Below are 12,262 nucleotides of genomic sequence, written 5' to 3'. Positions count from 1 at the left end.
AAAACACTGAACCGAGCCTGGAGCGGCACATAAATCAACAAGCAGCCTACTCCATTCGTTTATGATACAATCTGTAAAGGGACCTCAGTTTGTTCCCACTTTTGTTTTACACAAACACTTTTCATCATTTAATTCAGGTTAAAGAGCAGATTTATGCTGTGAGCACTTTTCACATCCGTCTCCAGTTGTACATCTTCCCTTGGAAACAACAGCATCATATTGTTCTGCAAGCAGCTATTTTTGATTCCACCGCTTTCAAAGCTTTTAGTTTCTTCTTTATTTCCCGCTCCATTTCCTGCCTCTCTTTCTCTAAATGGTCACTCCACATTACTGCGCAGCACACTGGGGCTCATGAGCACAATAAATTTGATTAAATGCAGAGTATTAGGCCCAAATGTTTATCGAATGCTGCAATGCTCTCTTAACCGAAACTATCAGGCACATGGCTATTGAGGCAGAAGTAAACAAATTAGCGAACATGGAAAAACCTAATGAATGTCACATGCTGTACCCATCCACCATCGTCCAGAACAACACACACTCAGAAACATATAAAGTCTCTAGGGGGATGTTACTTAGTACATTTACTTCATCAATTAACTTGAAAATGTATATGTATGTATCTGTACTTAAGTTTATATATTCTTTACACTTTAATTCCGATACATTTATCTACACAAATCTGTACTTTGCTCCACTACATTTTAAAATGCATGAAGAAGAGTAGAGCAGTGATGCCACCGCCATCACCGAGACAATCATGATGGAGAAAACTGCTGCATGAGGGAATAGGCTAAATTCCTACTTAAGTAGATTTAAAAGTAATTGCCTATTTACTTTTACTCAAGTAGAAAACATAATGTGGCACTTTTACTAATACTCAAGTAGATTTATGTCAAAAAATACTAATAAAATCGAAAATGTGTTATTTCTCTTGTCCTATTCTCTCACATCTCTGAGCAGCTCGACCCAACCTCTACTTACCCTGATCCTGACGGCTGCAGAAACCCAGTATAGATGCACCCGACTGTGTCCAGCCGGCTGCCTGACTTTACTCAGATTTCCTGCATGTGCAATATTCACAGTGTGTCATCATCGTGGGTTGAAGCAGTCAGATGAAAAACAAACCTTTAATTTCCCCAGCTCCCTTAGAGCAGAATCAGAGACGAGCACAGGCTTATTTATTTGGTTTGTGTTTACGTCAAGTAAACACCAATCTGTGTTTTATTTGTTGGCGTCAAAATCAGAATGTGTTTTTGCAGTCGTGACACTCTGGGCGGTATAAAACTGCAGGTATAGAAATAAAGTAAAAGTACATTTCAACAGAGAGGACACTCACTGTGCTTTCATTTGTTATGATGCCGCACACACACACGCACAAATATGAAACAGCTTACTCCCTGCTATAACTCCACAGAACCCTAGAGAGAGACAGGGAGTCATGGGGTTTAAATAACTGGTAGATACAGCGCCATAAGTTTGTCTCTGCAACTGCCTCTGTCCTTCGGAGCCCTCTGCGGCTCCACTGAATTATTTAAGAGACAGCAGTCATCTGTGAGGGAACCCAACAGACTCGCTTCTGGGTCCCTTGAGCCCGACCAGAGGCAGAAGGTATAGCTGGGACACGGCAGCCGGAAATAACACGAGCAGAGAAATCTGGCTGCTGTGGCTTTAATACACGGCTGGAATCTGGTTCAGAGGCCTCCAGTGCAAATGATGCCGGTGACAGCAGAAGGACGGTCGTGTGTCCAGAGAAGCTCAGTCCTCGTCTCAACCTCTGTTGCCTTTTGGGTTGCTGCCATTTTCACACAAACACACACATAGACACACATACAGACACACACACACATGCATGTCCCCTGTGGAAAGTGTAGTTTAATGCATGACCAATCAACCCTGAGAAGAGCGTGCGTCCATCACCTCGCCATTTCCATCTTTTGTTTTCCATCCATCACCCACGACTCCAGGCCCTAAAAATTTATTGAGATTATTAAAAAAGCCATAAAACACATTTGTTTGTTGAAACATCTATGTAAATTTGCGTGCTCAAAAGCTAGCCATGGCCCGTCCTGTGTTGTGATACCGTGTCGCACCTCAGGAGGCAAAAGTCAGTATCTACAGTGTCAAGTTAACGCTTAGTCCAACATGAGTGGACCATAGACTGTAAATACAGATGGATGATATGTCTACTTCTTCACATTGTACATAAATGAAGCAAAGATCTCCCTGATATGGGCGAGGACATTATGTGCCGGTGCCGTCATGTGGAGCCAAAGTCTGCTTAGTGATCGTGGCGAGGAGCTTTGGTGTTGAGGTCCCGCCGATATTTATTTAGTTTTGTTCATGTCTCACTTACTAACATGGAGGCAGGGTTGTGCCACAGACATCCACTAGGGGACTATAAAGATGATTTGACTTCACTTTTCAGCTGCTATATCGTCCATCTATTTAAACGGTCTATCTAGAAGACAGATCCTTACAGCTGAGCAGCTTATAAACCTGTGTCCAGACATACATTTCAATCAGGAGTGAAATGCTGAGAGTGAGTCAATTATACAACATATAACATAATACTGTATGGCTAAGACACACACACACACACACACACACACACACAAGCAGGCGGGTGGCAAAGTTGCTCCTGCAGGACGATCGATAGGGTCAGAGAAATGCTCACTTAGTGAAACAAATTATATTTCTGCTCATGCTGTATAACTCACAACCTGCAAGAGTAAAAAGGTCCAGAGAGAAAGCTCATATCTCGTCTTCCCTTTAATCCTCATCCAAAGCCACCCCCACACAACCAACCCCCCCCCCACACACACACCAACCCACCACCCCCACCACCGCAGTGCTCAAGGCAAAGGAAGACCCGCACCCATTAATTAATACCGTAAATAGATTGAAAATGCAAAACGACGGGACACACACAAATGATGCCCACCATCACACCTCCACATGCACTCACACACACACAGACACACAAAGTGCTGGCAGTGTGTCCTTTCAAATGGACAAAATGCCAGTGACTGTCTGGTGACTGTCTGGTGACTGTCTGGTGACTGTCTGGGGGCCTGCTGTCACTCTTCTCACTCCGGCTAATCATCGCCAATCGCCTCCTCCTCCTCGGTCTTTGGAACCTTCCTGTCAAACCCACCGGCTGTGCTCCCCGGCGCTCTCGCCACAACGGGGGGGGGGGGGGGTGTGGATGCAGGTCGCGAAGGTTGCTGAGGATCAGTAGGTATTGACTCTGAATTGCCTCTGGGTGTAAAAAAGGGAAAAGACACACTTAATGAAGACTAAACCAGTGTGTGATCCTCAGATTTGTCTCCAAAGTGCAGAGAGTGTCGTCTCATCCCTTTCCGCTTTCTCGCAAGGCCCACGAGACAGCTGCACAGGAGAGGGATCTGTAAGACGAGCAAAAACACATTCCTCCTGTTTCTCCCTCTCCTCCGTTCATCTCCTCTGATTAGAATCACACAACGATATTCTGTACATGTTGGAGGATTACGTAATTTATTTAATGAGACCTGCAGATTTGCTCACAGTTTTTACCCTCACAAACAGAGGGAAGGGTAAAACTTCACTGGAGATGCCAGGCTCATTTTGTCATGTGGATGGCATCTTGCACTGCCTGTGCTTATTGCGGAGAGCCGACACAAGGGACCATTGTTAGCGGCTGTCTCAATTTGTCTCTGAAATCATTAGAGGCAGTCGGGAGCTGGAAAAGAAGCAGCTGAATAAAAACATGCAGGACTCGGAATCCACGCAGAAGTGTTAAGTGTGTAAAGCCTGGACATCTTCGCACTTTGTCGAGACAGGTGCTGCATACATATTGTTTCTGGTGTTAAATCATCTTTATCTTTTTTTGACAGGAGTGGCATCCATTTCAATTGCAGACCCAGTGCTGTTTCTTTGTGATCTAAAGATGAGGCAGGAGACAGAGAGGAGCATCTCGGCCTCACAGCAGGACTGCTGCTGTTAATGTCAACAGTTCTGTCTGCACGCTGAAATCTGATGCAAGCTTTGCCTCATGTCCCCACACTCCATTACCCAATTTAATTTCCCATTGTCTTTAGCTGGAAGACTCTTTGATTTATTTTTCTATTTTGCACCATCATGCATCATTACAGATGTTGTAATAAACCTCCCAGCATCTTTCTGGCTTTCATTTACTTTCTCATCCATAGCTTGAAAAAGAATCAAAGAAGTGTGTGGGTGTGTGTGTGTGTTTTTATGTCGTGCTGCACACATTGCGGATAACACCATGCCTATTAAACTTTTTTTTAAATTGGTTGCTCCAGCTGTTTTTCTTCTTTCCTCTGCACCCACCACTGTTTTAGATGCTCACTGATGAAAGAGGAAAGGAAGCCAGGATGTCAGTGATTGAGAAACGATGCTCAAAGACATAAGTCTCTGTCTTCATATGCTGTATATTAAAGTTAGGTTTTTCAGTCTGTTGCACAAAATACCACGGTAAAAACCTGAACATTTTAATAACAAGTAATAATGGATTATTTTTCATATAGTTTGGGCACATATAAGGATTATGTGCTTCGTTCATATCTGTGGAAATGTTCAGTGCAACATCAAATTCAATGGAGCAGCGATCAGATGATCAGGCAACCTTCAAACACTTTAGCCAGATTATCAGATTATCTGAACCACTGTATTTGGAAAAGTGACCAGACTCGTAATGTGAGTAATAATCCCTCACTGCCCGCATGCAGGGAAACTCTGTCACTGCACAACTATCATAAGTACAGTAGGTCAAAGACGAACCAGGCGGTCAATGTTTAAAACGTGATGGATATTTGGGTCATCATTTTACTGCTTGATTTAGTTTCGTCTTTCAAAATGATCTCCTGGAAATTGTGTTTTTTATGCAGCTACAGCAGCAGCTATCTTTTCTAAGAGATGTGATGTCTCTCAGATTAATGTTAATGTGAATTAACACATCTGCCAAGTTACAGATAGTTGAAATTAATTGTATCGGCTAAATGTTCAATGACAACGTGTTTACTCTCTTTTCCTGGAAAAAGTATCTATAGCAACACAATTATGCTTATTCTCCATAAACAGATTCCATCAACAGTCCAGATTGACAGAAATGCTTTCATAAACAGATAGCTGTTTGGAGAGATTAGTCAAAATTTCATCTGTACCTAAAACAATTATCATTTTAACGCAAACCACAATCTTTCCAAACCTAAACCTGACCATGCGTTGGAAAATATTGAGCATTGCACATAACCTAAAAAACAATTATAGTTCACTGTAAAACAAATATGAAGAGAAATAGCTACTTGGGGTTTGCTTATGAGTTTATCACTATAATACCTTGCCTTGGCTGCCTTTATTTTAGTAACCACATTTTCACAAATCAAGATAACGGCTGAGTAATATTTCTGGTAAACACATTATTATTAGAAACAAAACAAAAACGAGGCAAAGTCGTTAGAAACTAAAAATTTAATATGTTTAACACATTAAACATTTTATGATACCGTACACAGAAAACAGTCGTTTCCTCTCAGTTATGAATTTCAAACATGCTTCTCTGCAAATCCAGTTCCCTCTGATTAAATATTTGGCCCAGAGGTTCAGGTAAGTCCTGCATTTTCTCTTGTTTTTAATAAGCATGCATTCAGTTGAGGTAAGAAACTGGCACAGTCACAAGGCTCAGTGGTAATTAAATCCTATGAGCTATGATCATATCAGCAGATATAACTCTGTGTTGACAGTGGCTGATTCTGGACTTCAAACACTGCAGATTTATCGCAGTCTACATTTTTCCAACATTTCATCGACCTCTTCTTCCCTGGTCTGAAGATGCTGAGCACTGTCAAAGCTCTAGCTCGCATGCTGCAACCTTGCTAATTCCTTCCTTGGGGGGTATTAAATTGGCATGTCATTACAGCTTCGGTGTCGGGACAGTTCCTCCATCTTGCTGTAGGGGATTGGGGGGTGTAAAGGCCGCACACAAAGGCAGACTGAACTGTCCTTGGGTTGAGGAATGACACATTTCTTACTGCCGAGGCTTCCGACAGCCCCGATCCCTTTAAAGTTGCAGGTGACTGATCTTCACTTGTCAAACAGACAGCTCGTCTTCTTCTTGTTCTCTGTAAAGTGACACTTTGAAAGCCTCAGCTCATTCCTCTGACTTCTTTCCCTGCAGGAGCTCAGATGTTGGTTATTTATCCCGTTCCCCCTGCGGAGAAAATAACTACAGTACGACACTTGTACTTGCAAAGCAGGGCTCTGCGCTCAGGAGCAGAAACCTCTGAGTCATGGCTTAGTCATTGGAAGGATGACACTAGTTACTGATGCAAATGTCACGACGATGTAAGGGAAAGTGACACTGCAAGAGAAGACAGAGGAAGTAGACGCACCAGTGTCAGGGTGTTTGCTGTGATAAAGCTGTGCACGAACTGATTAGTGTACGCAGGTTCCGTATGATGCTGCATAGCAATAAAGCCTTTATCAATGAGTCGTGCACAGAAGTCACGCACTCTTATTTGCCCCACTAACCTCTTCGCCCCCGTCGCACCTTTCTCTCAGGAAGTCAGCACCATCACTTTGAGGCGTACGAGGCAGGAGTGCAGAGGAGAACCGGAGAATGCAGATGAATTGGCAGCCGAACCAAAGACACAGAGGAACAGCAGGTCCCGGACGCCCCAGCCCCCCCCCCCCCCCCCCCCCCCTCAGCTGGTTGCATCTTCTTTGCAACAATTCAAAAGCAGCTTGCACAAATTAGACCCATGGGGAGTGAGAACAGACCAACGTGCGGCAAACTACCGTCACTCGCTGCTACACCTTCTGCGGAGGAGAGGAAGGAAGGGGACGGCGAAGGCGCGAGGTGCTCAAGCAGACGAATTGGCCACGAGGGGCCAGATGTTCCTCTGTTGTGGGGTCTCTCCTCTTCACTAATAAACGCTCCTGGAATTGCACTGCAGCATAAATCCACAGTCTCTGTATCTTCATTAATCGCAGGGCTGGGTGGTCTGTTTCTAATGTGGAGCAAACAGAGGATGTCGTAAAAATTCATTGTGTTCTCTTCTTTGCAAGCGACACAGTTTTCCTCAGTGTCACACTACAGCACACACACACACACACACACCTGGTGACGAGAGGCGACAAAGAAAGAGACAAGAAGAAAGAGAGGAAGACAGCAAACGTCTCGCCACGGGAGGAGCCTGGCAGCTTGCTCGCCTTTGTAGATCATAGGTGTTGTGTTGGAGTTGGGAAAGCCACGCACCAGTGCGGGCTGGCAGGTGTTTTCTGTGGGGAGAGGCATTGGCAAGCATGACTTGTCATACGTGGAGTGGATTGGTAGAAGCAGAACAAACCCTTATTCTCCCGGAGTCATGGCTTGTGAAGTTCATCGTGGTTAGATCTAGAACACTGAGGTGAAAATCCACCGATAACACTGCACAGAACCGCAGAGGAGTGGGAGTGTGTGGGTGTGTGTGTGTAGCAATGTAGCTGTGTTTCAGTTCGGAGGATTTAGTTACACTTTGTGATTAATATGTTTCTCCTCATCCCCAATAATGGATCACTGTTGCTACATTCACGCTGTCCATGCTACTGCAGAGTTTTCGAGCGTCTAACATTTGGAAACACCGATGGCCCCATTTTAGTTTGAAAACCCCTGAGCTGGGGAGAAATGGTGAAGTTTGGAGACGATGACACAGAACAACCGCATCCGCTTATTGGTTGGTCGACCCAACTACAAGCGGAGATGGAAAATGTTGTTGTAAAATGATAAATAAACATTTAGTTTACATAACGGTTCGACTTCTCTTATTGGTTTGGGTCTGTGTGTCTCTGTTGAAACAATCCAGAGAAATGGTGAAAAACCCCACAGTTGCTGGGATGTCCAGAAAACTCATATATTTCACCTCCACACACTTCAGCCTTTCCGCATCCAGTTGGATGGCTCCATCTTATAAATTAATATAACACAAGCCACCTGTAACCGAAACGTTACTCCTGAGTTCAGGTGTAAAAGTAAAGGAGAAGCTAATTTGCATACACACGCTCAACAAGGTGCACTACACAACTGACGTAAGGAAAACAGAAGCCATAGCAGGTATTATAAATAAAGACCTTTGAACATTTTCCTACAGGCAACCAACTTTCTCCTTCGTGTTTACACATGTGTGCTTCCTGTGTGAAACTCATTTTAGTTTTAAAACAAAAATGTCAGTGTATGGATGTAGCCTAAGCCAACCTACAGTTAACTCTCCCTAGCGTCAGTATTAGTTTGTCCGTTCAGGGCTGCTAGAGAAACATGGCAGTGCAACATGGCCGACTCCACAGAGAGGACCAACTCCAGGTGTAGATATAAGGGCTGATTCTAAGGTAAGGAAAACACAACAATTCATAGTTTCAGGTAATCATCTCAAAACATAATGATAAATATCATATTCCATTTTTACTGATAGATCCAACGCACTTGACCTTTAAACTGGATTAGTTACACATTGTTTTTATCCAGAACAGGTAATTAAACGTAATTAAATCCCTCCTTGAACAGTGATGCCAAACATAATGAATAGACCTGAAAGCCCATGAATCATCCCTGTGAAATATTAACGGGACAAATGTGTTTTTGTTCAGTTGACTGTGTTTCAAATGAAAGCTTTTTACAGCTCAGCAGATTAAGGTAATTACACTACACACACCGACAACCCCCCTGAAAGCAGCATCACAATAGAAACACTGTCGCACTAATACAGACGATGCACTTTATTTCAAATAACGGTGGCGTAAAAAACATGCCTTTCCCTTTCACCGCCATTGTCAGTGACGGCTCCCAGTTTGTAATGGCAGCCAATTACAGGGGCTTTTCATCCGGGGAGGCAGCTTCAAACGCTTCGACTGTCAGCCTTTGTTGGTGGAGGGAGACTGGCAGGTCAGCCAGGGGGAGAGACAGGGCGTGCACAGCAGCTCGCTCCTTTCCTCTCTGCACGTGGTAAACTGCTTTCAGAGTGACCACGTCAGAACAACACGGCTGCAGTAATAACCTCTTGTAGGTGAGAGAGGCGAGGGCACGGCCTGGATGAGACACAGAGGCTCCTTCCGGTGGCGAGCTGGCTGCGTCATCATCGCGTGCAGCAGAAAAATATATTAAACATGGGCTGAAATCTAAATCAATAGTCTTAAAGTGTTTGTTGATTCAAGAGGTTGTTATTTAACCTTACCTGTTTGTCAGGCTGCTGGATCATCCGGTCGCTACCTGAGGGACTTTCCCCGTGAGCGCTGTAGCTGGCCTCCCACTGGGATTTGACAGATATAACAGATGCAACATCAGCTCTTAGCTCACAAACACACACACACACACACACACACACACACACACACACACACACACACACAAACTCTCTGTCTCTCTCACACAAAGACAGACGTGCAGGCAGCGAGGGACAAATGGTTCCTGCCTGGGAGGGGGTAGAGTCTTGCGTAATGTGCTTTTAACACAACACAGAGTGGATGAATTTTTAATGCCAGATAGGAGAGAGAGAGAGAGAGAGGGTGAGATAGGGGGAAAAAAATGAACCAAGCTAAGTATTTAATCTGTGCCGTTGCTTAGGGGAGAGACAGAGATCTGAAAGCAGCCCCGAGTCAGGCATGACACACAGCATGGCCACCCATGTACCGGCCATGGATGAGTGGGTCTGCAAAAGAGGGAGATGGAGACAAGGAAGAACAGAGAGCAAGTGATGGAGGTAGAGAGGGGAATATTGGGAGATATGAAAGGCAAGAGAGTGCGGAGGAGTTTGCATGAGCGAGCGAGCAGGAATAACTATGAGCTATGTCAACTATTGTGCTGGGGGAACCCGAGGGAGAAGCCCTAACACAGTGAATGTTCACGATGCAGAGACGTGTCGGGCTGAGATAATGTGACTCAGGATAATCAAACATGAGAAATAAAGGTCAAATCACTTGCAAATCAAACAGCGCTTTCTCTAATGGCCTCCTTTTAAATTTAGAATAGAATTTAAAATCCAACACCTCACCTCAAAAGCCCTTAATCATTTGGCACCATCATACATTAGAGAGCTCATCGTACCATATCATCCCACTGTCTGTGTTTAAGAGTAGAGGTTTATAACCTTCCTTTTTGATAAAGCTTACAGTCAGAGCTGGTTCAGGTCTGTCCTAGACCAGTCATGCTGCTGTAGGTCCAGTATAGCTTATCTTTTCTTTTCTCCCTCTTTATCACATTAATGTCTCATCAACACATTTGACTGATTGTACCTCTTCTTGAAAGGCCGTTCCATTCTGCCAAAAATGGTTTCTGCTAATCCATGTTGTAAATATTGTAATTTTGTTGATGTGTTCGGTTAGACTCAGCATCCATTGCACTGCTGTCCGCCCTGGGGGAGGGATCCCCCACATGTGGCTCTCTGATGTTTCTTTTTCCCCTGTTAATAGGATTTTTTCTGTCGTACTCCTTACTATTCTTAAAGGGAGTGTTCACAGACAAATGAAATATCTTCTCACCACTATGCCGATGGAGGCTCTTTTGGAGTCTCAGGGGTAAACAGCGTTGCAGCCAAAGTGACCCCTTCCTCAGACGTAATAAATCAATGGAAAGAATAAACTAACATACCGCCATACTGCTCGTGTGATGTCATCCAAGTGTCCGCAAGCCCCGACATTGAAATTTGACTCGAAAGGACATCATTTCCACTAACGGAAGCAGCAATGCTAGCAGACGTAGCGATGCAAACTTTTCTGTAGTTTTTAGGACATGATAGAGGTGAGTGGATAATGAGTGAATTTGATTTTTTGTGGTGGACTATCCCTTTAAGTCCTATGTGACAAATTGTGATTTCTGAATATGGGCTCTGCAAATAAAATGTGATTGATCGGATTGATAAATAATGTCATATTCATAATGCTAATTTGACAGAATGGAAAGCTGTGGAGAAATCAGCTTGAGACATTTGATGCAGGTGTATTAGAAACGGGTGCAGATAGGGGGTGGGGGGGGGGGGGGGTGATCACCTTTTCCAATCTTACAAACAGCATCAGAGCAAGATACCGGAGGTGACATTCTTGCAGCTGTTATATCCTAAAAGGGCGAGCGATAACGTGGCGCGCAGAGTGAGGCGCTCCTCCTCCGGGAAAAGGTTTCACACACTGCATGCAAAATAATTAAAATCAGATTTATGGCTCTGTGGATCTTATGTTCAGACTTGGTTGTTTTCACTCTCCGGAGACAACATTCAGAAGGTTGAAAAAAAAACATGAAAAAAAACACTCAACCTTCACAGAATATGATAGAATATGTTCATGGTTCTCCTTTTTTTTATAGACAGAATCCTTTTCAGTTTTGAACAGAATTTGATTTGATGGCAGCCAGATACTGAAGTTTCTCTTTCATTGGTATTTCTCAAGGTAAAGGCTTCTGTCAACAAACATCCACGATAACATCAACATCAGTTTCCATCCATTTTATTATCATAATATTGCTTATCCCTTTGAGGGACGCGTGGCGAGCTGGAAACCGTCCCGGCTGTCACAGCGGGTGCGAGGCAACAGTGCTAACCCCTGCATCACTGTCCCACCATGCATCACTCATCCCCTGACCGGAGAGGATGTTTTTAAAATATTTACACATGACTCAAATACTGTTTTATTAATGCCATACTCGTGTCTTGTGATTTACTGAATTATAGATTAAAACACATTTGGTGATGCAGTGAGTATTTTACAGGTGGGATTCGGTCATTCGTTTTCAGTTGGTTAAGAGTAAGAAGCTGAAACATGAGAGTTTTCTTTCAGTATTGAACCACAGCTGCTGCTGAATCCCAACAAACTCAGTCTTTTAGTTCAAATGTTTTTATTGAAGGTTTTGCTACAGCAGAAAACTCAGGTAAATACTTTCACCTTGGAGACTAGAGAAAAAGCTGATTTAATAAACCCACCATGTTTAAATCCTAGACTGTATATTAAAATGACTGCTACACGAAAATGATGCCAAAAGGTCTGGATCGCCACCTGGTGGCTGGCTGCAGTATAGGTCATAAACCCACGTCTCCTCCGTGTTCGGTAATGGGAAATGGAACAAATCAAATATATTTTTCTCAACGATAGTTTGTCATTTTTTGTAGTTCTTATCACATTGATGTTTTCATGTTTACAGGAAGTTTGGTTTTAATTGGTTATTTGATGCTATGACAATGGGATGAAACGTCATGATTGACTTCTGACACTGATTCGTGATTGGTCGAGCGCTTGTATTTGGTGA

This window comes from Pleuronectes platessa, chromosome 14, assembly GCF_947347685.1.
Source record: "Pleuronectes platessa chromosome 14, fPlePla1.1, whole genome shotgun sequence".
Taxonomy (NCBI): Eukaryota; Metazoa; Chordata; class Actinopteri; order Pleuronectiformes; family Pleuronectidae; genus Pleuronectes; species Pleuronectes platessa.
This window is presented reverse-complemented; position numbering follows the sequence as displayed.